We start from the raw sequence: 27,413 nt of genomic DNA on the forward strand, positions 1-27,413 counted from the left end.
GTAAGGATAATTCCAGGAAGAGTGGGTTTCATGTACCTCACTTTTAATGAAGGAGACACAGTACCTATTGCTTACAAGTCACACTTGTACACTTCGGCTGAGATGCGGTTTCCCACTGTGGAAAAGGTTTTAACAGCTGTGCAGATGGCGATTCTTAAGGAACGAGGTCTGTCACAGGGGAAACGCATGTTGGTTGTTACACCCTGTCCTCATTTGGAGGCAGTCACGAAAGCTAGTGTACCAAATTCAAAAGCTTTGCACCCTCGGTGGATTCAGTGGGCTGCGTCCTTGACGTCCACGGATGTCACGTTTATTTTTGACGCCTCATTACGGTCGCAGGAGTACTTGCAGTATGAATTCGTTCATCCTGCTCCTCTAGCTATGCGACCTTTGGGGGACTTCCATTGCATCATTTACACTGATGGTTCGGCGCAGGTTGCGCATGGCTCAAAACATGCCTACGTTTCCGCTTGCGCCATTGTGGTCGGTGCCATGGTGAACGATGAGTTCATATCCAAGGAGGTACACACGCTGCCTCTGGGGGATTGCACCGCACAATTGGCAGAGCTTCGTGCTCTCTTACTAGCGTTGGAGTACGCTGATCCTAGTGTTACTACTCTTATTGTGAGTGATTCTTACTACTGTGTCCAGTCTTACAATGAAAACTTGTTCTTTTGGATTCAGAATGATTTTCGTGATTCCAAGGGTAGCACAATAAAACACAAGATGATCTGGGTTCGAGTGGCGGAGCTTAAGGCTGCGTTGCCACTCGTTTTTGTAATTCATACTCTCGGCCATCAGCGTGTTGGAGTCCACGCTGTCGGTAACTCGCTTGCTGATGAAGCGGGGAAATCAGCGGTGTCTACATACTTAGTTGCAGCAGTTACACGGTCCAAAAGTAAGATTGATAGTGACATCTTGGCGGCTGTTGCTGCCACTGAGAAGGGAGGTAAACATCCTGCGGGGTTCCCTTTGAAGTACACATACCACTTAAGTCCCGAAAAGGTTCGTTTTGTGAAAATTCCTGATGTTGGAGAACATTTGATTCCCAACTCGGATCGCAGGGCTGACTTGATTACAGCGGCACATGAAGGTGTGGCGTCTGCGCATGCGGGCGTCTCGGCCACTGTGACTCAATTACAACATTGTTTCTGGTGGTGGGGACTGTACAAACAGACGCGTGATTATGTCCTTCTTTGTGACATTTGCCAGCAGATTAAATCTTCGACTGCTGCGCGTCTGCCACAGACACAGTTGTACATTTCTAATAAACCACTAGGTTGTGTTTATTTAGATCACTGCGGTCCTTTTTCATCTGATACTGCGTATAAGTACATCTTAGTAGCAGTTGATTCATGCACACGCTTTGTGTGGGTCTGGCCCCATCGCAGCGCCGATTCACGGACTGTCATTAGAGATTTGCGTATCTTTGTAGGGATTTTTGCCTGTGGTACCTTCCATTCGGATCAGGGTCCGGCTTTCGCCTCTAAGGCGTATAAGGATGCCATGACTTCGTTGGGGGTCCAAGTCAAGTTTTCGTCTCCATACAGGCCTGAGGGTAATAGTGTAGTGGAGCGAATGAACCGTGATTTAAAGCAATCTTTGACAGCTCGAGTTATAGGCACTGGCAGAAACTGGCTGACCCACCTCTATGGCGTGCAGCGTGCTCTTAATAATCTCCCTAGAAGGTCTCTGGGTGGGCGGACCCCATACGAAATGCTCTTTGGCATCAAGATGTACGTCCCTGACCTTGACGGTCTAGACTGCGTGGCTCGCGCCACAACCTTTGACGTAGATGAACATTGCAATGTTTTACAGGATCTACAAAAGACCAGAGACAGTCTTGCGAAGGAACATTTGCCCTCCACATCGGATGTTTCGTTGCATATCCCGGTAGTCGGCTGGCTACCCCAAGTTGGAGAACTGGTTCGAGAAAAGATCGATAACAAGAAAGAATTTGGTCCTTCCTATCGAGCTCCGGTTTCAGTGCTTGGTGTGAAGGGCACAAGAACAGTCATTTTACCACCGCTTCCTGGTCGTAAGGAAAACAGGTTTATCTCAATTGACAATGTCAAGATACAAAGAGTGGCCGATTCTTCTTAGCATGACACCGGCTGTTTCCTGTCCTTCCATTGTGAGAAATTCAGTTTTGCCCACTGCTTATAATCATGAAACTGAAGTGGCCATCGAATTACCTGCAATTTCCAGTCCTTTACTAAGTACTTTGCCCGGTACAAACCATGATGAAATAGACTATACTTACCCCACTGACATGTCCATGCCTGACCTGCTAGCACGTTTGGCCACACAATCCAGATTTTCATTTGACACTGTTTCCAATGCTTCGAGAGAACCCTCACGTTTTGCAGTTTATGCCAGCTTATTTAAAAAACATTTTTTGATTCCCCCTTGGACGTATATTTGGCTGGTGCTTTTTTCAATTTACCTTTTTATGTCAATTGGGTTTGTGTTTTATTTTTTCAGGATTATGAATGGACACTATGTCGAGGAAAGAACATGTATTCGACATCTGAATGGAACTTTAGCCCCCCTTTCATCATCGCATTCTGCACACAGGTTGAAAAGAGACTTGACATTGGTTAACATCACTGCTTGGCCTGTCCTTGATGGGATAGTGTGGGATGCCGTTAGGTTTCAAATTCATGGCCCTACCGAGGTTGTTAATGTCCCTAATGTGCTTCGAGTTAACATGGGGGATGTAGTGAAACAAAACATACCTTCTGATGATTGGGATGTTCAGGCCGTAGAGTCTTTGTTTTCTGATTTGAAATACTATGCTGCCTTTGATGCGGAAGATTTGTACTTAGAATCTGCTAATTATGGTGATTTGTTTTGCTTTCAACATTTTGGCAATCACTTCTTACATAAAACAACGTCCAGAAGGAATACTGTAAATTATACACAATGGGAGCATTGCCCAGCTCCTAAACAAGGCAGTTCAAGTACTTTTTTGAAGAAGTACACTTATTTTACTGACTTCAATCAGTCTAATCCCGAGTCCTTTTATTTTAAAATGACACAGAAGCCTATGTCCAAGGTTAGACTTACCGATACCAAATTGTTGTACTCGAAGTCCTTTCTTGATCAGCTAGCTGTTGGCGGCTATGAATTATGGAAGGAAACTATTGACTTAAAATCTGTTTGGGGTTCTAAAAGCTGGCAGGTACAAGGCACTGAGGCTTTGCACTGTGCTTGTCTCGTCCCGAATCAAATGTTGTTTTTGAATTCTTCTATTTCACAGACAACATGCTTTGGATTGGCTACTTCTAAAAAATTGAATACTCCAACCATTCCTGAGCTAGAAGAATATTCTGGCTGGAGTAATTATACTCAGTTTTCGATTAGGTACTTGCAAACCCTATTGCTGAATTCATCCTTTAACATATCCAGTATGGATCCAAAAGGTTGGCTGATGTGGCACAGGAGTGCTGATTCATGCCAGCACCGTTTTCTTAGTTTATCTGATGGCTTTACACAGGTCAGACCTGATCCACGTTTTGAAACTGAACATTCTGTCACAACTTACTCTGTGGGCAAATTATGTCAAAATTGGCTGAAACATTCTAAATTGTCTGCAGTTAAATTACATCTTGCAAAGCTGAATGATGATGTAGATTTAAATGATTTCGTAAAAGGCCCGGCTAGAGGTAGATCAAAAAGATGGATATATGCTGTTTACAATGAAATCTGGAAGACATCACAGATTGAGGCAGCGACACGCCTTAGAGCTATAGATCAAGTCAATCTAGAAAAAGTGCTTGCTGTGGTAGATAATAGTATTAACGTGCTTTCTTCCCGCATTTACACTTTAGATAATATTGTGTCTTCTGTAGTGGATATTGTGCATGATTAAGTGTCTGTATTGTACCATGGTCAGAATCAATTACGTTCTATCATGCAATTTGCATGGACCCTTCAAACGCTTAAATCTGGCAAGGTGCCCTGGACCTACATGAATGTTTCTTCTCTCTTTGCCCCCTTTAATTTGACTGACAAGCAGCGCTTGCTTTCCATGCGAGATGCTTCATTTTCTATGTTACATATTGAGAGATTAGAGTCCTTGCCTTTTTCTGTGGCAGAGGCCAGCGCTGCAACGTGGCTTATCCACGGTTTGATAACATTACCTTTTGCTTTGTATAAATTTACAAATTGTATGAGATGTTGCCATAGGTCGCTATGAGCCCTTAGGTAGTGCGTTTCTCCATGAAGTCTGGTCCCTTCCTTTCACTTATAGATGTTTGAAAGACGGACAGGAGGTTTATTTGAATGGGGAGGAGTGTACAGAAACACCAGATCACTCGCTAATGTGTAGGCATATACAATTGCACGGTTCTTGTAACGAGGACCGGCCAAACTTAGCCTGTGTTTTAAAAGGGACTCCAGTTCCTGCAATCACCCCGACTTTTACCTTGCTGGGAAACGGAAGTTATTTACTTTTAAATAATGAAGATTGTTGCGGGTTATTTAAAGGTGTTGCTTATGTGGTGACCGTAACTGAGCGTGTAGTTTGCTGCAGAAATGTTCTGTACCCACCCACCCACGAAAATAGGGATGTTTCCATCTGGCCACGCATCCCAACCTTGACAGCAGAGTTCAACGGCATGAGCAGAATAAGGGCTCTATTGTCCCAGAAAGAAGTGGCCTTGAGTTCGGCTCGGGAAACTTTCGTGCTTCACATAGCTAATACCCGGACTGAGGTTCAGGCCCTTTTAAATACTGATTTACCGTTACATTTCAGCGAGATGGTTCACTCTATCTTTAACGCGTCCTCCACAACTGGGCTGGCGCATTTTTTAAAAACTGTTAGCAGTGGTCTTGTAACTTCATTTGTAAAAATATTTGGAGTCATCCCTGCTTTCTTCCATTCCATGATTTCGAGTTTGTTTGGTGGATTCCCGGTTTTGCTAGCACTAGCGGCAGGCGTTCTAGTGGTTGTTTGCTTTCTTAAATATGGATGCCCCACATGTGGAAGGAGCCGCCCAGCCCCTTCTGGCGCTGTTTCGTAACCGGATGCTTGAATATTATGGCACGCTGCCGCTTGCGATTTTAAGCACGGCATATGGATTATCGTTTAGATTTTCCTACTTCACCTGTGTCCAGCCTGTGTTTCATTGCCTAAGCTGTGATTTTGACTGGGCTATTGATTTGTGTCTCTGCGGACCGGTTTCTCCTGACGTCGACTTTAATCAGCTGATGAGTCCCATCGTTAGTCACGAGTTGGTTTGTACCGGCGAAAGGATTATGGCCTTAGCAGCGATGCATGGACTAATGGGTCCTTGGAACATTCTTGCAGCAGCACGAGATTTCTTGGCACTGAGCTTTCTTGAAAACCCACCGAGTTGTCCTCTGATGGTAATGGAGGCTCCGGTACTAGGAGAACAGTGTCTCATTGGTCATAACAAACTCCCAATGTTTAGACAAACCAGAACATGAACTTACAGTACCTCAGGTTCTCTTCCAGGGGATCCTCATCAATAGTCATAAGCATTAGAATATTCCCGCCCATGTGCGGGACCCCGGAAACACTATATTATATGTGCCCCACATATATATATACACTCATATATAATATATATACATGTATATATATATCCAAACAAAAGAGTTGCCCCTGTGAGGATGACCGCATGGAAAATATTCGCCTCAGTAAATGACGAAGCAGCCTGTTGTTAGCATCTTTATTCCATAAAAGGCTCAACGCGTTTCAGGATTGCTCCCTTGGTCACGAGCCACAAAGCACCTTACAGCAAACACAGCTCAGTGAAAAAATACTTGCATCAATTAAAGGTCCAACCCATCTGGGCGTGGTTCCTGCCTCACGGGCTTCTGGTATTTGCAGTCTATCACCGAGTTGTGTGCCAAAATAACCGTGCATAAATCCCAAGTGGGCACAAGAAGACTTTCAACTCTGAATTTTAAATCACATCATTTCGTGCATTTTCCATTCCTGTCGCTCAGTGCCAGATTCCCCAGCACTGCAGGACCATATCTTTGCGGTGGGTCATACCTCGCGGCATAGGCTAGCCGCTCATATCCAAACAAAAGAGTTGCCCCTGTGAGGATGACCGCATGGAAAATATTCGCCTCAGTAAATGACGAAGCAGCCTGTTGTTAGCATCTTTATTCCATAAAAGGCTCAACGCGTTTCAGGATTGCTCCCTTGGTCACGAGCCACAAAGCACCTTACAGCAAACACAGCTCAGTGAAAAAATACTTGCATCAATTAAAGGTCCAACCCATCTGGGCGTGGTTCCTGCCTCACGGGCTTCTGGTATTTGCAGTCTATCACCGAGTTGTGTGCCAAAATAACCGTGCATAAATCCCAAGTGGGCACAAGAAGACTTTCAACTCTGTCTTTTAAATCACATCATTTCGTGCATTTTCCATTCCTGTCGCTCAGTGCCAGATTCCCCAGCACTGCAGGACCATATCTTTGCGGTGGGTCATACCTCGCGGCATAGGCTAGCCGCTCATATCCAAACAAAAGAGTTGCCCCTGTGAGGATGACCGCATGGAAAATATTCGCCTCAGTAAATGACGAAGCAGCCTGTTGTTAGCATCTTTATTCCATAAAAGGCTCAACGCGTTTCAGGATTGCTCCCTTGGTCACGAGCCACAAAGCACCTTACAGCAAACACAGCTCAGTGAAAAAATACTTGCATCAATTAAAGGTCCAACCCATCTGGGCGTGGTTCCTGCCTCACGGGCTTCTGGTATTTGCAGTCTATCACCGAGTTGTGTGCCAAAATAACCGTGCATAAATCCCAAGTGGGCACAAGAAGACTTTCAACTCTGTCTTTTAAATCACATCATTTCGTGCATTTTCCATTCCTGTCGCTCAGTGCCAGATTCCCCAGCACTGCAGGACCATATCTTTGCGGTGGGTCATACCTCGCGGCATAGGCTAGCCGCTCATATCCAAACAAAAGAGTTGCCCCTGTGAGGATGACCGCATGGAAAATATTCGCCTCAGTAAATGACGAAGCAGCCTGTTGTTAGCATCTTTATTCCATAAAAGGCTCAACGCGTTTCAGGATTGCTCCCTTGGTCACGAGCCACAAAGCACCTTACAGCAAACACAGCTCAGTGAAAAAATACTTGCATCAATTAAAGGTCCAACCCATCTGGGCGTGGTTCCTGCCTCACGGGCTTCTGGTATTTGCAGTCTATCACCGAGTTGTGTGCCAAAATAACCGTGCATAAATCCCAAGTGGGCACAAGAAGACTTTCAACTCTGTCTTTTAAATCACATCATTTCGTGCATTTTCCATTCCTGTCGCTCAGTGCCAGATTCCCCAGCACTGCAGGACCATATCTTTGCGGTGGGTCATACCTCGCGGCATAGGCTAGCCGCTCATATCCAAACAAAAGAGTTGCCCCTGTGAGGATGACCGCATGGAAAATATTCGCCTCAGTAAATGACGAAGCAGCCTGTTGTTAGCATCTTTATTCCATAAAAGGCTCAACGCGTTTCAGGATTGCTCCCTTGGTCACGAGCCACAAAGCACCTTACAGCAAACACAGCTCAGTGAAAAAATACTTGCATCAATTAAAGGTCCAACCCATCTGGGCGTGGTTCCTGCCTCACGGGCTTCTGGTATTTGCAGTCTATCACCGAGTTGTGTGCCAAAATAACCGTGCATAAATCCCAAGTGGGCACAAGAAGACTTTCAACTCTGTCTTTTAAATCACATCATTTCGTGCATTTTCCATTCCTGTCGCTCAGTGCCAGATTCCCCAGCACTGCAGGACCATATCTTTGCGGTGGGTCATACCTCGCGGCATAGGCTAGCCGCTCATATCCAAACAAAAGAGTTGCCCCTGTGAGGATGACCGCATGGAAAATATTCGCCTCGGTAAATGACGAAGCAGCCTGTTGTTAGCATCTTTATTCCATAAAAGGCTCAACGCGTTTCAGGATTGCTCCCTTGGTCACGAGCCACAAAGCACCTTACAGCAAACACAGCTCAGTGAAAAAATACTTGCATCAATTAAAGGTCCAACCCATCTGGGCGTGGTTCCTGCCTCACGGGCTTCTGGTATTTGCAGTCTATCACCGAGTTGTGTGCCAAAATAACCGTGCATAAATCCCAAGTGGGCACAAGAAGACTTTCAACTCTGTCTTTTAAATCACATCATTTCGTGCATTTTCCATTCCTGTCGCTCAGTGCCAGATTCCCCAGCACTGCAGGACCATATCTTTGCGGTGGGTCATACCTCGCGGCATAGGCTAGCCGCTCATATCCAAACAAAAGAGTTGCCCCTGTGAGGATGACCGCATGGAAAATATTCGCCTCAGTAAATGACGAAGCAGCCTGTTGTTAGCATCTTTATTCCATAAAAGGCTCAACGCGTTTCAGGATTGCTCCCTTGGTCACGAGCCACAAAGCACCTTACAGCAAACACAGCTCAGTGAAAAAATACTTGCATCAATTAAAGGTCCAACCCATCTGGGCGTGGTTCCTGCCTCACGGGCTTCTGGTATTTGCAGTCTATCACCGAGTTGTGTGCCAAAATAACCGTGCATAAATCCCAAGTGGGCACAAGAAGACTTTCAACTCTGTCTTTTAAATCACATCATTTCGTGCATTTTCCATTCCTGTCGCTCAGTGCCAGATTCCCCAGCACTGCAGGACCATATCTTTGCGGTGGGTCATACCTCGCGGCATAGGCTAGCCGCTCATATCCAAACAAAAGAGTTGCCCCTGTGAGGATGACCGCATGGAAAATATTCGCCTCAGTAAATGACGAAGCAGCCTGTTGTTAGCATCTTTATTCCATAAAAGGCTCAACGCGTTTCAGGATTGCTCCCTTGGTCACGAGCCACAAAGCACCTTACAGCAAACACAGCTCAGTGAAAAAATACTTGCATCAATTAAAGGTCCAACCCATCTGGGCGTGGTTCCTGCCTCACGGGCTTCTGGTATTTGCAGTCTATCACCGAGTTGTGTGCCAAAATAACCGTGCATAAATCCCAAGTGGGCACAAGAAGACTTTCAACTCTGTCTTTTAAATCACATCATTTCGTGCATTTTCCATTCCTGTCGCTCAGTGCCAGATTCCCCAGCACTGCAGGACCATATCTTTGCGGTGGGTCATACCTCGCGGCATAGGCTAGCCGCTCATATCCAAACAAAAGAGTTGCCCCTGTGAGGATGACCGCATGGAAAATATTCGCCTCAGTAAATGACGAAGCAGCCTGTTGTTAGCATCTTTATTCCATAAAAGGCTCAACGCGTTTCAGGATTGCTCCCTTGGTCACGAGCCACAAAGCACCTTACAGCAAACACAGCTCAGTGAAAAAATACTTGCATCAATTAAAGGTCCAACCCATCTGGGCGTGGTTCCTGCCTCACGGGCTTCTGGTATTTGCAGTCTATCACCGAGTTGTGTGCCAAAATAACCGTGCATAAATCCCAAGTGGGCACAAGAAGACTTTCAACTCTGTCTTTTAAATCACATCATTTCGTGCATTTTCCATTCCTGTCGCTCAGTGCCAGATTCCCCAGCACTGCAGGACCATATCTTTGCGGTGGGTCATACCTCGCGGCATAGGCTAGCCGCTCATATCCAAACAAAAGAGTTGCCCCTGTGAGGATGACCGCATGGAAAATATTCGCCTCAGTAAATGACGAAGCAGCCTGTTGTTAGCATCTTTATTCCATAAAAGGCTCAACGCGTTTCAGGATTGCTCCCTTGGTCACGAGCCACAAAGCACCTTACAGCAAACACAGCTCAGTGAAAAAATACTTGCATCAATTAAAGGTCCAACCCATCTGGGCGTGGTTCCTGCCTCACGGGCTTCTGGTATTTGCAGTCTATCACCGAGTTGTGTGCCAAAATAACCGTGCATAAATCCCAAGTGGGCACAAGAAGACTTTCAACTCTGTCTTTTAAATCACATCATTTCGTGCATTTTCCATTCCTGTCGCTCAGTGCCAGATTCCCCAGCACTGCAGGACCATATCTTTGCGGTGGGTCATACCTCGCGGCATAGGCTAGCCGCTCATATCCAAACAAAAGAGTTGCCCCTGTGAGGATGACCGCATGGAAAATATTCGCCTCAGTAAATGACGAAGCAGCCTGTTGTTAGCATCTTTATTCCATAAAAGGCTCAACGCGTTTCAGGATTGCTCCCTTGGTCACGAGCCACAAAGCACCTTACAGCAAACACAGCTCAGTGAAAAAATACTTGCATCAATTAAAGGTCCAACCCATCTGGGCGTGGTTCCTGCCTCACGGGCTTCTGGTATTTGCAGTCTATCACCGAGTTGTGTGCCAAAATAACCGTGCATAAATCCCAAGTGGGCACAAGAAGACTTTCAACTCTGTCTTTTAAATCACATCATTTCGTGCATTTTCCATTCCTGTCGCTCAGTGCCAGATTCCCCAGCACTGCAGGACCATATCTTTGCGGTGGGTCATACCTCGCGGCATAGGCTAGCCGCTCATATCCAAACAAAAGAGTTGCCCCTGTGAGGATGACCGCATGGAAAATATTCGCCTCAGTAAATGACGAAGCAGCCTGTTGTTAGCATCTTTATTCCATAAAAGGCTCAACGCGTTTCAGGATTGCTCCCTTGGTCACGAGCCACAAAGCACCTTACAGCAAACACAGCTCAGTGAAAAAATACTTGCATCAATTAAAGGTCCAACCCATCTGGGCGTGGTTCCTGCCTCACGGGCTTCTGGTATTTGCAGTCTATCACCGAGTTGTGTGCCAAAATAACCGTGCATAAATCCCAAGTGGGCACAAGAAGACTTTCAACTCTGTCTTTTAAATCACATCATTTCGTGCATTTTCCATTCCTGTCGCTCAGTGCCAGATTCCCCAGCACTGCAGGACCATATCTTTGCGGTGGGTCATACCTCGCGGCATAGGCTAGCCGCTCATATCCAAACAAAAGAGTTGCCCCTGTGAGGATGACCGCATGGAAAATATTCGCCTCAGTAAATGACGAAGCAGCCTGTTGTTAGCATCTTTATTCCATAAAAGGCTCAACGCGTTTCAGGATTGCTCCCTTGGTCACGAGCCACAAAGCACCTTACAGCAAACACAGCTCAGTGAAAAAATACTTGCATCAATTAAAGGTCCAACCCATCTGGGCGTGGTTCCTGCCTCACGGGCTTCTGGTATTTGCAGACCTTTAATTGATGCAAGTATTTTTTCACTGAGCTGTGTTTGCTGTAAGGTGCTTTGTGGCTCGTGACCAAGGGAGCAATCCTGAAACGCGTTGAGCCTTTTTGATGGAATAAAGATGCTAACAACAGGCTGCTTCGTCATTTACTGAGGCGAATATTTTCCATGCGGTCATCCTCACAGGGGCAACTCTTTTGTTTGGATATGAGCGGCTAGCCTATGCCGCGAGGTATGACCCACCGCAAAGATATGGTCCTGCAGTGCTGGGGAATCTGGCACTGAGCGACAGGAATGGAAAATGCACGAAATGATGTGATTTAAAAGACAGAGTTGAAAGTCTTCTTGTGCCCACTTGGGATTTATGCACGGTTATTTTGGCACACAACTCGGTGATAGACTGCAAATACCAGAAGCCCGTGAGGCAGGAACCACGCCCAGATGGGTTGGACCTTTAATTGATGCAAGTTTTTTTTTACTGAGCTGTGTTTGCTGTAAGGTGCTTTGTGGCTCGTGACCAAGGGAGCAATCCTGAAACGCGTTGAGCCTTTTTGATGGAATAAAGATGCTAACAACAGGCTGCTTCGTCATTTACTGAGGCGAATATTTTCCATGCGGTCATCCTCACAGGGGCAACTCTTTTGTTTGGATATGAGCGGCTAGCCTATGCCGCGAGGTATGACCCACCGCAAAGATATGGTCCTGCAGTGCTGGGGAATCTGGCACTGAGCGACAGGAATGGAAAATGCACGAAATTATGTGATTTAAAAGACAGAGTTGAAAGTCTTCTTGTGCCCACTTGGGATTTATGCACGGTTATTTTGGCACACAACTCGGTGATAGACTGCAAATACCAGAAGCCCGTGAGGCAGGAACCACGCCCAGATGGGTTGGACCTTTAATTGATGCAAGTATTTTTTCACTGAGCTGTGTTTGCTGTAAGGTGCTTTGTGGCTCGTGACCAAGGGAGCAATCCTGAAACGCGTTGAGCCTTTTTGATGGAATAAAGATGCTAACAACAGGCTGCTTCGTCATTTACTGAGGCGAATATTTTCCATGCGGTCATCCTCACAGGGGCAACTCTTTTGTTTGGATATGAGCGGCTAGCCTATGCCGCGAGGTATGACCCACCGCAAAGATATGGTCCTGCAGTGCTGGGGAATCTGGCACTGAGCGACAGGAATGGAAAATGCACGAAATGATGTGATTTAAAAGACAGAGTTGAAAGTCTTCTTGTGCCCACTTGGGATTTATGCACGGTTATTTTGGCACACAACTCGGTGATAGACTGCAAATACCAGAAGCCCGTGAGGCAGGAACCACGCCCAGATGGGTTGGACCTTTAATTGATGCAAGTATTTTTTCACTGAGCTGTGTTTGCTGTAAGGTGCTTTGTGGCTCGTGACCAAGGGAGCAATCCTGAAACGCGTTGAGCCTTTTTGATGGAATAAAGATGCTAACAACAGGCTGCTTCGTCATTTACTGAGGCGAATATTTTCCATGCGGTCATCCTCACAGGGGCAACTCTTTTGTTTGGATATGAGCGGCTAGCCTATGCCGCGAGGTATGACCCACCGCAAAGATATGGTCCTGCAGTGCTGGGGAATCTGGCACTGAGCGACAGGAATGGAAAATGCACGAAATGATGTGATTTAAAAGACAGAGTTGAAAGTCTTCTTGTGCCCACTTGGGATTTATGCACGGTTATTTTGGCACACAACTCGGTGATAGACTGCAAATACCAGAAGCCCGTGAGGCAGGAACCACGCCCAGATGGGTTGGACCTTTAATTGATGCAAGTATTTTTTCACTGAGCTGTGTTTGCTGTAAGGTGCTTTGTGGCTCGTGACCAAGGGAGCAATCCTGAAACGCGTTGAGCCTTTTTGATGGAATAAAGATGCTAACAACAGGCTGCTTCGTCATTTACTGAGGCGAATATTTTCCATGCGGTCATCCTCACAGGGGCAACTCTTTTGTTTGGATATGAGCGGCTAGCCTATGCCGCGAGGTATGACCCACCGCAAAGATATGGTCCTGCAGTGCTGGGGAATCTGGCACTGAGCGACAGGAATGGAAAATGCACGAAATGATGTGATTTAAAAGACAGAGTTGAAAGTCTTCTTGTGCCCACTTGGGATTTATGCACGGTTATTTTGGCACACAACTCGGTGATAGACTGCAAATACCAGAAGCCCGTGAGGCAGGAACCACGCCCAGATGGGTTGGACCTTTAATTGATGCAAGTATTTTTTCACTGAGCTGTGTTTGCTGTAAGGTGCTTTGTGGCTCGTGACCAAGGGAGCAATCCTGAAACGCGTTGAGCCTTTTTGATGGAATAAAGATGCTAACAACAGGCTGCTTCGTCATTTACTGAGGCGAATATTTTCCATGCGGTCATCCTCACAGGGGCAACTCTTTTGTTTGGATATGAGCGGCTAGCCTATGCCGCGAGGTATGACCCACCGCAAAGATATGGTCCTGCAGTGCTGGGGAATCTGGCACTGAGCGACAGGAATGGAAAATGCACGAAATGATGTGATTTAAAAGACAGAGTTGAAAGTCTTCTTGTGCCCACTTGGGATTTATGCACGGTTATTTTGGCACACAACTCGGTGATAGACTGCAAATACCAGAAGCCCGTGAGGCAGGAACCACGCCCAGATGGGTTGGACCTTTAATTGATGCAAGTATTTTTTCACTGAGCTGTGTTTGCTGTAAGGTGCTTTGTGGCTCGTGACCAAGGGAGCAATCCTGAAACGCGTTGAGCCTTTTTGATGGAATAAAGATGCTAACAACAGGCTGCTTCGTCATTTACTGAGGCGAATATTTTCCATGCGGTCATCCTCACAGGGGCAACTCTTTTGTTTGGATATGAGCGGCTAGCCTATGCCGCGAGGTATGACCCACCGCAAAGATATGGTCCTGCAGTGCTGGGGAATCTGGCACTGAGCGACAGGAATGGAAAATGCACGAAATGATGTGATTTAAAAGACAGAGTTGAAAGTCTTCTTGTGCCCACTTGGGATTTATGCACGGTTATTTTGGCACACAACTCGGTGATAGACTGCAAATACCAGAAGCCCGTGAGGCAGGAACCACGCCCAGATGGGTTGGACCTTTAATTGATGCAAGTATTTTTTCACTGAGCTGTGTTTGCTGTAAGGTGCTTTGTGGCTCGTGACCAAGGGAGCAATCCTGAAACGCGTTGAGCCTTTTTGATGGAATAAAGATGCTAACAACAGGCTGCTTCGTCATTTACTGAGGCGAATATTTTCCATGCGGTCATCCTCACAGGGGCAACTCTTTTGTTTGGATATGAGCGGCTAGCCTATGCCACGAGGTATGACCCACCGCAAAGATATGGTCCTGCAGTGCTGGGGAATCTGGCACTGAGCGACAGGAATGGAAAATGCACGAAATGATGTGATTTAAAAGACAGAGTTGAAAGTCTTCTTGTGCCCACTTGGGATTTATGCACGGTTATTTTGGCACACAACTCGGTGATAGACTGCAAATACCAGAAGCCCGTGAGGCAGGAACCACGCCCAGATGGGTTGGACCTTTAATTGATGCAAGTATTTTTTCACTGAGCTGTGTTTGCTGTAAGGTGCTTTGTGGCTCGTGACCAAGGGAGCAATCCTGAAACGCGTTGAGCCTTTTTGATGGAATAAAGATGCTAACAACAGGCTGCTTCGTCATTTACTGAGGCGAATATTTTCCATGCGGTCATCCTCACAGGGGCAACTCTTTTGTTTGGATATGAGCGGCTAGCCTATGCCGCGAGGTATGACCCACCGCAAAGATATGGTCCTGCAGTGCTGGGGAATCTGGCACTGAGCGACAGGAATGGAAAATGCACGAAATGATGTGATTTAAAAGACAGAGTTGAAAGTCTTCTTGTGCCCACTTGGGATTTATGCACGGTTATTTTGGCACACAACTCGGTGATAGACTGCAAATACCAGAAGCCCGTGAGGCAGGAACCACGCCCAGATGGGTTGGACCTTTAATTGATGCAAGTATTTTTTCACTGAGCTGTGTTTGCTGTAAGGTGCTTTGTGGCTCGTGACCAAGGGAGCAATCCTGAAACGCGTTGAGCCTTTTTGATGGAATAAAGATGCTAACAACAGGCTGCTTCGTCATTTACTGAGGCGAATATTTTCCATGCGGTCATCCTCACAGGGGCAACTCTTTTGTTTGGATATGAGCGGCTAGCCTATGCCGCGAGGTATGACCCACCGCAAAGATATGGTCCTGCAGTGCTGGGGAATCTGGCACTGAGCGACAGGAATGGAAAATGCACGAAATGATGTGATTTAAAAGACAGAGTTGAAAGTCTTCTTGTGCCCACTTGGGATTTATGCACGGTTATTTTGGCACACAACTCGGTGATAGACTGCAAATACCAGAAGCCCGTGAGGCAGGAACCACGCCCAGATGGGTTGGACCTTTAATTGATGCAAGTATTTTTTCACTGAGCTGTGTTTGCTGTAAGGTGCTTTGTGGCTCGTGACCAAGGGAGCAATCCTGAAACGCGTTGAGCCTTTTTGATGGAATAAAGATGCTAACAACAGGCTGCTTCGTCATTTACTGAGGCGAATATTTTCCATGCGGTCATCCTCACAGGGGCAACTCTTTTGTTTGTTTATGTATATATATATATATATATATATATAAAAACATGCAATAGCAGCCAAATAAAGAACAGAGCTGAAATATGCTGTAAAGAATTTCCACCATACATGAGTAATAAGAATTAGAAAACATGAGAAAAACAACACAAAGTTTGTTTTAGAAACTGTTTTATGCTCAGAAAGAGTAGAAATTCTCATAACTCACTGGAAGCATAGAAAGCTCCCAGGCTGCATTGCAAACACACAGTCTAAAAAGACTGAAAAGCTAATCTGTAGCTGCATAGCAATAAACTGACACCGTGCCTTTAAGGCACCCATGACCCCCAGTATCCCATCATGCCTCAGGGGTGACAGTTAGGTCAGTTGTTCTTTCCGGTTCCTTCAGAGAAGGACCCTGGTTACACAGCTCCACTAATTTTTCTGTTTTTTGACAGAAAAAGTCTTCACTTTTAACAATTTTTTGCTCGCTCTTGACATTTAACATCTAGTCAAGTAAGATACTATCTTTTTCAGTCAGTTTTGTGAACATATTCTCCTGAGAATGCCTTCACTCTTTGACAAATGCCCTTCTTGTGGCAACAAGAAGGCCAAATCAGACAACCACGACGTCTGTATCCTGTGTCTGCCTGAAAATCATGATCCAGGCACCTGTCCTCGTTGTGAGCACCTGTCAGGAAGAACTCTCAAGGACAGGGAGAGGATTCACATTTATGGCCTGGCTCACATGTCATCAAGAGGAAGATCTCCGGTGAAGAAGGGCTCCAAGAAGGCTCATGCATCTTCAAAAAAGAAGTCTTCACACCCTTCACCTTCAGCGTCGGGCTCGGCGCTGAGAAAAGAACCACCGGTGGATCATCTATCTTCTAAACTACCTTCGACGGCGGGCTCGCCGTCGAAAAGAAGACCAGGTACGTCGACGACGTCGAAGGATCCAGTTCCATTGTTGAAATCCCCTCCGTCGGCGTCAACCGGGCGACGGCCGACGTCGAGGAAGAGGACTCTGCCGCCGTCAACCGGGCGACGGTCGGCGTCGAGATCCAAGACCCCTCTGCAGTCGTCAACCAGGCGACGACCGGCGTCTAAGGAGGTCACTCCTCCGCCGTCGTCATCCAGGCGACGACCGGCGTCGAGAAGTGTGACCCCTCCGCCGTCGTCGAAGAAACGACGTTCGGCGTCGAGGACCAAGACCCCTCCGCCGTCGACAGGAAAAAGTCATTCGGCGTCGAGGAGGCAGTCTCCGTCGGTGTCTCGTCGGCTCTCGGCGTCGAGGGTGTCCAATACCCCTCCGCCGTCGTCGCACAGACATTCGACGTCGAGGCAGAGGACTCCGTCGACGGCTGTTCATCACCGTTCGACGTCGAGGCAGAGAGCTCCGTCGACGACTGGACATCGTCGTTCGACGTCGAGGGAAAGACCCCCGTCGACGACTGGGCATCGTCGTTCGACGTCGAGTGAAAGACCTCCGTCGACGACTGGACATCGTCGTTCGACGTCGAGAGAAAAGGCTCCGTCGACGGCCGGTCATCGCCGTTCGACGTCGAGACAGGGAACTCCGTCGGCGGCTGGTCATCGCCGTTCGACGTCGAGAGACCATAAATCCTCACATAGTCAGTCGAAGTCAAGATTGTTTGACCCGCCGACTCCCCGAAGGCACTTGACGGCGAGGGAAGATCGCTCGACGTCAAGGTTTTCAGATGTGGTTATGGTAACGGAGTCAGCTTCCCGTCATTCCACTTCACGGTCCTCTGGCTCTTCAACTGCATCTTCGAAGTCCAGAAGTCCGGTGTGCAAATCTCCTGAACGTCGGCCAGAGCCTTCGGCGGAGCGAATCAGGCTATCACCTAGATGGTACAGGTCTTTGGACCATTGGAGATAGTCTGGAGCTACAAAACGTATGCAAGAATATGCCAGCCCTAAGCACAGGTCTCCTCTTCAGGATCTGGTAGAGGAGATGGACAAACGTAGTCCTCCCAGGCGCACATCACCTGTGAGAACACCAACCAGATCTCTCAGAAAGTCCCGATCTCCCAGACAAGAACCTCGTTCAGAAGATCGGATCAGATCTCGCTCTCCTAGGCGGGAGGAGCGTTCAAAAAGATCACGGGAGAGGAGGCATAGTACTCACCATAGACGTCGACGAACTCCGTCTACTTCATCTACCTCTTCTACCAGGTCTTCCAAGAGGGACTACTCCCCTACATTGACGGACAGTCCTACGTCCAGATCCTCCCCAGTGGATGACATTGGCACGTATTTAGATGTCTTGCAAAGGGGAGCTCAGAAGCTGAGCATTGAAATGTCTGTCCCTCAGGTTACAACGACGGTCATTTTTGAGACTCTACACAAAAAAGCGATCTCCCGTCCTCTGCTGCCATTAGTCCCGGGAATTATGGATCCTGTCAAGGAGGTTTTCCTAACTCCGGCGGCTATCAGAGCGGTGCCAGCCCGCATTCAGAAGAAATACAAACCGGCCTCTTCTGATCCGGTTTTTGTAAAATCTGACCCTCCAGCAGACTCTGTGATTGTGGCAGCGGCGAGGAAGACACACGCAGTTGCCGGTTCCTCTTCAGTCCCACCAGACAAGGACAGCAAATCTCAAGACTCCTGGGGTCGCAAGGTTTGCAACTCAGCTGCTTCCACTCTTAAGGTTTCTAGTGCGGCTGCGCTTCTTGGTCGATACGACAGAGCCTTATGGGACTCTATGGAAAGGTTCAAATCCAAGCTGCCAAAGGAAGACCAGCAGGATTTTGAAGAGACTGTGACTGAAGGATGTCTGGTGGCGAATCAGATGATAAGCACGGCTGCGGATGGTGCTGTCCTTGCGGCGCATTCCTATTCACATGGGGTTTGTGCCAGGAGGTCGGCATGGTTGCGCCTTACAGGCCTGAAGCCGGATGCTCAGCATCGCATCCTTAACCTCCCTTTTTCGGGTTCCGCTCTCTTCGGGGAACATGCTGACGAGGAAATGACCCGAATGAAGACGGAACTGGACACAGTGAAAGCGGTGGGCTTGGGGAAGAAAAAAGAATTCAAGCGCCGCTTCAAGACCATCAGGGGGAGAGGGGCTCAACAGAGGGTTCAAACCCCTCAGTGGTCCCAAAATAAGAGGCAAGGGAAATCCCAGTTTCGAGGTAAACCCGGCAGAGGTAGAGGAGGTCACCAGCAATCCTCTAACACCACAAGAGGAGGAAAGGCCTGAGCAGTGGCTTCCTCTGGCGCCGTTACCCACTCCAGTGGGAGGAAGTGCTTCACAACACCTGGCAGAGTGGGTCAGCATCACAAAGGATCAGTGGGTGCTGAATATACTGCGCAATGGATACAGGCTACGTTTCCGTGCGCCTCCGAAGAACATTCCTCCAAAGAGCGCTTACCCTCACCAACTAAGCTTGCTCCGAAGAGAGGTAAAAGTCCTCCTGCAAAAAAGAGCGATAGAAGAGGTTCCTCTCGCGCAAAGAGGAAAGGGAGTTTACTCCAGATACTTTCTTGTCCCCAAAAAAGATCAGGAGGACAAGTTCAGACCAATACTCGATCTGCGACTTTTAAACAAAGTCATCATCAGAGAAAAGTTCCGCATGTTAGCGCTTCACCAAATATGCCCACATCTTCAAGTCGGAGATTGGATGTGTTCGGTGGACCTGCAAGATGCGTATTTTCACATCCCAATTGCACAACAACATCGCAAGTACTTGAGGTTTGTCGTAGGGAACAAACACTACCAGTACAAAGTGCTACCCTTCGGGCTCAAGTCCGCACCACGAGCCTTCACCAAATGCATGGCAGTGGTGGCGGCTTTTATGCACAAGATGGGGCTCTTCATCTACCCATACCTGGACGACTGGCTCCTAAAAGGTTCATCTCCGGTACGGGTAAAGCACGATCTACATCTGTGTCTGCTCCAGTTGCACAAGCTCGGCCTCCATGTGAACCTGGAGAAGTCAGTCCAGCGGCCTACACAGTCAATCCGCTACCTAGGCTCCGTTCTGGACACAAAAGTGGGAAAAGCATTTCCTTCGGAGGAGAGACTTTTTTCCATGAGTCAGAAATGTGGAATCCTGCTACAGTCTCGGCTTCCGACAGCCCGACAAGTAGCATCCCTGCTGGGTTCCATGGCGTCCTGCATCTTTCTCATCCCAAACGCCAGGCTGAGAATGCGTCCTCTACAGCAGGCTCTGGAGGATCAGTGGGACCAGGCGACAGGACTTTGGGAGGATCGTATCATGCTTTCCCAAGCGACGAAAGATGCCATCAAATGGTGGACGCGGAGAAAGAATTTGCTGGTGGGGGTACGGTTTCACCAACCTCTTCCAACCCAGTCTATAGTGACGGATGCCTCTCTGCAAGGCTGGGGAGCGCACATGGGTCCGCTTCAAATTCAAGGCCAGTGGTCTGCGCAGGAGCAGACATACCACATCAATATGCTGGAACTCAGAGCGGTATTCCTGGCTCTCAAAGCTTTTTTTCCAGCAATAGAGTCCAACTCAGTCCTAGTTCAGACGGACAATACGACCACCATGTTCTATCTGAACAAACAAGGAGGCACAAGGTCTCGCCCACTTTCTCAAGAGGCTCAGGCAATCTGGCATTGGCTCCTCTCTCGAGGCCTCACGGTAGTGGCAGTGCACCTTCCAGGCGAGTTGAACGTAAAAGCAGACGCACTCAGCAGGCACTTCGAAGATCAGCCAGACTGGGTGCTAAACGACGAAGTAGTAGAAGAGCTTTTTCGTTGCTGGGGTCGTCCAACCATAGACTTGTTTGCAGACGACGAAAACTCCAAATGCCACGCCTTCGCGTCCAGGTTCCACCGGCCAGGGACTCAGGGAAATGCTCTACTGATGGATTGGTCAGGGACATTCGCTTACGCGTTTCCTCCCCTGGCTCTGATTCCGAGAGTAGTTTCCAAGCTCTGCAGGTCGAACATGGAAATGATCCTGATAGCTCCGAATTGGCCGCGGCAGTGGTGGTACCCGGACCTTCTACATCTGTCTGTGTGTCCACACAGACGACTCCCTTGCAGGCCGGACCTGTTGAGCAAGATGAACGGGAGGATAATGCATCCCAACCTCCCATCACTGAACCTAACAGCATGGCTCCTGAGGTCCTGCAATACGGACATTTGAACTTGCCTCCTGAATGCATGAACATTTTAAAAGAGGCTAAGAGGCCTTCCACGAGAGCGTCCTATGCGTTCAAGTGGAAGAGGTTTTACTTATGGTGTAGGGATCATCATCACCTAGATCCGACTAAAGGGCAGGAGGACGTCATCTTGCCATACCTCCTTTCCCTGGCAACTGCTGGTTTAAAGTACGCCTCTATTAGGGTGCATTTGTCAGCCATAGTAGCATACAGAAAATCACCTGATCAGATTTCTTTCTTTCAGGTTCCAGTGGTTAAGGACTTCCTCCAGGGGTTGAAAAAAGTGTATCCCCCTGTGCGAAACCCTTCTCCTCCATGGGAATTGAACCTGGTTCTATCCAGGTTAATGTCACCTCCTTTCGAGCCCATCCACAAGGCCTCTTTGCAACATCTCTCTTGGAAGGCGGCCTTTTTGGTGGCGATTACCTCTGCGCGCAGAGTCAGCGAGATTCAAGCTCTGTGTGCGAAAGAACCATATACTGTTTTTCATCACAATAGGGTAGTCCTAAGGGCTCATCCATCTTTCTTGCCTAAAGTCATTTCTGATTTTCATATAAATCAGTCCATTTCCCTCCCTTCGTTTTTTCCAAATCCTACGACCCCAGCCGAGCGGTCACTTCACTCCTTAGATCTTAAGAGAGTGCTCAAGTTCTATTTGGAAATGACCAAAGGGATTAGGAAATCAGATCAACTGTTTGTGAACTATGGTTCAATGCGAACAGGTTTTCCAGCGGCCAAGAGGTCCATCGCGAGATGGATTTTCTCGTGCATTAAATTGGCTTACCAGCTTGCAGGCAAACCTTTGTTGGGGTCACCCAAAGCGCATTCCACTAGAGGGAAGGCCGCTACAGTAGCTTTTTTGCACGACATTCCAATGTCAGAGATATGCAAGGCTGCTACATGGAAATCAGTTCATACCTTTACGAGGCATTACTGTCTCGAATCTGATTCCAGGGCCGATACTCAAGTAGGACAAGCCTCTTTGAGGAATCTATTTGGGTAGCCTACGGCCTGTACAAGCTTAGTGGTTACTAGGCTTAATATGGCTATTACTGTATTGTTACTCCTTTGCCCGCAGGGAGATGAGGTGAGGCTCGCTATTCTATTCTAATGCTTACGACTATTGATGAGGATCCCCTGGAAGAGAAGGATTAGTTACTTACCTGTAATCCTAGTTCTCTTCCAGGGGTATCCTCATCAAAGTCATAAGCAACCCTCCCGCCTCCCCGGGCAAAGGACGTTCTTTAATAAGGAGATATTGTTAACCTATCTGTTACTGGGTTTATTTTCAGTCTCCGAAAAGAACAACTGACCTAACTGTCACCCCTGAGGCATGATGGGATACTGGGGGTCATGGGTGCCTTAAAGGCATGGTGTCAGTTTATTGCTATGCAGCTACAGGTTAGCTTTTCAGTCTTTTTAGACTGTGTGTTTGCAATGCAGCCTGGGAGCTTTCTATGCTTCCAGTGAGTTATGAGAATTTCTACTCTTTCTGAGCATTAAAACAGTTTCTAAAACAAAATTTGTGTTGTTTTTCTCATGTTTTCTAATGCTTATTACTCATGTATGGTGGAAATTCTTTACAGCATATTTCAGCTCTGTTCTTTATTTGGCTGCTATTGCATGTTTTTATATATATATATATATATATATATATATATATATATATATATATATATATATATATATGTATATATATTATATATGAGTGTATATATATATATATGTGGGGCACATATAATATAGTGTTTCCGGGGTCCCGCACATGGGCGGGAATATTCTAATGCTTATGACTTTGATGAGGATACCCCTGGAAGAGAACTAGGGATTACAGGTAAGTAACTAATCCTTACGTGGAACACATGAGCACTCTTTCGTTATACAATCATTTCAAACCAGAACGTGGAGTAAATGAGGACACGTGCACATTTGAAATATTTATTTACTAATGCCGTTTTCTCAGACGCAGTATCTTAGATAATACAAGGAAACATATTATCAGAAGCAAAGTTATCAGCATAGTTACTAGTCCATAGAAAGCAAACGGTGACAGCATGTTAACATGCTGTAATGAATAAGGGTTAACAACACTTATTTCTCACCCTCCCTAACTCACATATTATATTAATAGCCAAGAAGGTCTCTTTGGGTTTTTACAGGGCGGGCCCATACCTCAAGATCCTAGAATGAAGAGATCACATCAGCATACACCAGCTCTCTCTGCATGCGAACAGCATCAAGTGTGTATGTGTGCTCTAAGCAAAGCAATATAAAACCCGCCTAAAGTTGGCAGAAGCTGCACTTATGTTATGTCTATGAAGGTGCGGAGATCAGACCTCATAACAATTAAGTGTCGTGTGCAGAAGCAGCAAAAGGAAAAATGGCGTTTAAACATTTAATAAGCCTATGCTAACTTAACACATTATAAAGATAAACAGTAGCTATATGACAGTACCAGGACATGTCATCGTCCGTACACTCTGAGGGCTCCTACGCTGTGGGCTTCTCAGACGAGGATGAGGACTTCGAGGCGAGCCTGCCTAGTCCTGGGACGGAGGCTCCACAGCTGTGTCCCCTCAGTGTGGCGCAGCCGCAGAACTCACGCGATCGGTGGCTGCAGAAATCTTTTCACATCACCATCTAACAACTATGAGAATTATTGACCTCTGCATCTTCACACCCTGGATTATAATTTAATTTTCAATTTCCCCATGTTTATTTTCCTTTTCACCCTCTCTACCAGACTGTTGTATTTATTTTGTGGGTGACTTTTTTTTGCATTTTTGCAGGATGTTTTCAGTGTCTCCTGGAACGCAGACCTAACTTGCAGCGGTGAAGTTTGGATGCTTGCAAGAGAGTCTGGAAGTGTAATGCCTGTAGATTCCTTTTTCCCAGTTCTACAGCTCTTTGCTGGGATAGTATGCTCTAGTACGGCCAGCACTCTTGCCTGATTTATTGCAGCGTTGCATGCAAAGAAAATAGGATCATGGGTACTCTGTAACTATATGTGCAATTTGTTACAGTGCCTCCAGATGGGAGAAGCAGGAACTGCAGGATATGTCAATTCCCACACAGACATAATTACTAACTCATACCCCATCCCGGGGCGTTGAAGAGATGTTCGCCATTCGCAAATGGGAGGGGAGTACTCAGGGCACCCCTTCCCCTTTTGAGAATGTTGACAAAAACATTTTTAGGAGTATTTCATTCTGGCTTATTGGTCTGTTAAGGTTATTGGATTTTTCATCGGTGTTTTCATTAAAGGGGATATGCTTGAACCATGCTTCTATCGCTTTAGCCTGTGGAGCTAAATCTTCTCGTTAAACATTATTAAAATGCTGTTGAAAAGCTTCTTCAATTTCTTGAGGGATTTTACATAGATTTACCGTAGTGTTGCAAACTACTTCTTTTATGTTGGCTTTTGCTATATCAATTTTAGTTTTCCAAGCTAAAAGCCTCCCGCTGCCTTCCCCATATTCAAAAGTGGCCAGCTTACTTGCCTCCTATTTGTTTTTCAATCTATCATCTAACACATCAGTCAGATCTGTTCTAAGAGATTGCAGAACCTCTACCCGGGGGATAGATTCTTTTTCTAATTTGGGGATTTTATGTTCAATTTCTCCTATTTCTGCTTTATATTTCTTTTGTCTGGTGATCTGAATAGCTGTTATCTGACCTCTTAAGTAGGCTTTGTAGGCATCCCATACTATTTCAATGGGCGCGCTTTCCAGATTAGTCTGAAAATAATTCTTTGTATCGGTAGTTAGGCTAACATCACATCCTGATCTAACAAAATCACCCGATCTAATGTATTTCTTTTATTAATCAATTTGCTTGGGAGTTTCAAACTTAGAGTTACTGGCACATTATCTGATAGATGTCCTTCTAGATATTTTATATCTTTTACCCAATCTCTCAGTTCTATGCTGAGTAAAAAAAAATCCAGTCTGGATTTATGACCATACTTTTTATTATGAAAGGTGTTCCCTCTCCTGGTGCCCATTCTTTCCCGCCATATATCTATCCAGCCAAGATGTTTCATTGTGTTTTTCAGTAACGATCTCATTCTGCAGTTCTGAGCTGATCTACTATTTGAGGATTTATCCAAGACAGGATCTAAAACTGAGGTGCTTCCTTGTTTAAAAGTAATACACTTTTTTAATTGTGAGGAGGCTATCATATTTTTACATTTTTGCACGATTTACATGCCAAACAGTTTAAAGATTTGTCTTGTGCAGGTCTCTTAGACCCAGAGCCGACCCATTGCTTGGGCCTCTGTTCTTGGCTCACCCAACTTGGTCTTGGCTCACCCAACTCCACACAGCAGGTACTAAAAGGTAAACAGAATATGTAATCCAGGAACTGCTACTGGAAGTTTTCTCAACTGGGACTTCCCAGCAAGCAGAGATGTTTTCCAAGTCTCAGAACACCAAATGCCCATGTTTCCTATATAGAATATGGAGACTAGGCTTTCTGGCGAGTGCCTTTATAATGAGCCCCTGATGAAATGCGTACAGGCTTGGCCACTTGTAAACAGTCTCTTTCTTATTAGATTTTATCCTGCTTCATATATTATAACCTATCAAGTACCTGGAAACTCAATTCTACAAAGGTCACTACAGGCTTGCTCAAGCAGTCCGTAATTATTCTAACCTGTTGCACTTCAATGACAATTTCTATGATACAGAAAACAAAGTTTCTTCCAAGATTCCAACTGGGAAGTGCAGTTCTTTTGCTTTCTTCTAAGTGTCTAACTGTTCTGTAGTGGCATTAGAGGCAAAGATTGAGTTTTTTAAGAGGCGGGAACTTAAGGAGCTGTGTCTATGTATTTGACCTAGCTGTATAGTTTTTGAGAGTGCGTGGACAGTAATGTATTTATTTCAGCAGATGCTGTGGCTACAACTGCTGTATTGTTATCATAGGGTTGTTTGGTATGGAATCCACAACAGCGTCATTATCTTGGAGGAAATGTGCATGGATGCTCAGACTCCATTGCAATCATGTTGTATGGCAGTACCTACCTTGCTTCATTTATGGATCTTGGAAGGTCAGGAGCTTGGCAGTGGAATTACAGATTTGCTGTTAGCATCCTTTCTGTTTACAACTAGCAACAGTGTCCCATCAGCCTAACATTCTTTTTGCTCTTGCGTACCAATCCTACACTTGTTTTGATAAGTGACTACATGGAAGAGAGGTCGTGCTTCTGGCCTGTATGGTCAGAAATGTGTACATTCATTTAACTAACTGGCGTATCTGCTTTCTTCACATCCAATCGAAGTACTATATCACGTGCTGCTGTTGAATAAAGGCTTGTTCTCTTAATATCTTGAATACCAAACGAAAAGCAACTATTGACATTTTATCTGAAACAGTACTTTCCCAACTCCTGGTGTCTTGCAGTAATGTTTTCAGCATCAGTTTGCCCCTCCCAGCTCCAGTTCTATGCCACTTCAGACACCACCACCTGTTTTTGTCAACCTGACTGTAGCTTCACTCACCTGTGCATGTCAACGGAACTCTAGCTTTACCTCCAGTGATGAAAGCTTCTACTATTCTCCTGCAATGTTTGGTCTGGAAATAGCCGTAGTCTGAACCAGGCATCTCAAAGTGTCTGAAAAAAAGAGTACTTAGAACCCAGCACTAGCCCGGGTTTTTGTTTTGTGAACTTACCAGTAAGCTTCCCTGAGAGGCAAGGATTTGCCTTCTCACATGGATGAGACAAAAACTTAGTCCTATGAGAAGCATTCAGGGAGAGCAAAGCATTCTGGGCCAGTACTATGTTTGTACTCATACATTATATCCTACCGTAGTCTGATTTTATATCAACCTGGGCAAACCAGCATCTGAAAAAAATTGTTTACCTCTTTTCTTCTGCCAAGACCGTGAATAGTAGTTTGTCCATGTTGGGGTGACTGGAATCTTCAAATGTAAAGTTTTAGGAAGTCCTCAAACTCCTCTTTAAGGAAATAACTTTTTTAATGCACTCCAACAGTGTGACACTCCCTCTTCTGCCAGTGAGGCACTACAGCACCGTCCTGCAAGACTAACAAGTTATGACCTTCTACGTTTACTAATGAAGCGAAATCACCACTCATGCATGTGTCCTCTTGGTTCTGGATTGGCCATGCTCACCAGCTTCTTTAATGACCTCCACTTAGGCCATCTTTGTCCAGTCTGCATGCCCTGAAAGTCTGCAGGATGTAGTCCTTTCCTTCAAGGAAATATTTAAGTAGTTCAATCCTTGGAAAATAATTGTATGTCATTGGGGACTACTCTGCATTCCTGATCAGGAGGTGGTTGGGCACCAGGAGAATGGGTAAAGCGGTAGTTGGAGGTTTGGAGAATAGGAAAAGAGGCATTCCTTTGTATTTTGCTTAGGCTATCCTGTTTTAGGTTTATACCTATAATAACTGATAAAACCCAACCAAAAGGGAAATAGCCTTCACGATTGTAAACATATAAACACTGAAAAAACACCTGCACAACCA

At 46.2% G+C, this 27,413-nt stretch overlaps 1 pseudogene; it reads left to right on the top strand.

Annotated features, from left to right (window-relative positions):
- LOC144791526 (leucine repeat adapter protein 25-like) overlaps nt 1-24,125 on the top strand; it is a 28,434-nt pseudogene extending 4,309 nt beyond the window's left edge.
- The last annotated feature ends 3,288 nt before the right edge of the window (nt 24,126-27,413 follow it).

The sequence above is a fragment of the Lissotriton helveticus genome, chromosome 11 (assembly GCF_964261635.1).
Source record: "Lissotriton helveticus chromosome 11, aLisHel1.1, whole genome shotgun sequence".
Classification (NCBI taxonomy): Eukaryota; Metazoa; Chordata; class Amphibia; order Caudata; family Salamandridae; genus Lissotriton; species Lissotriton helveticus.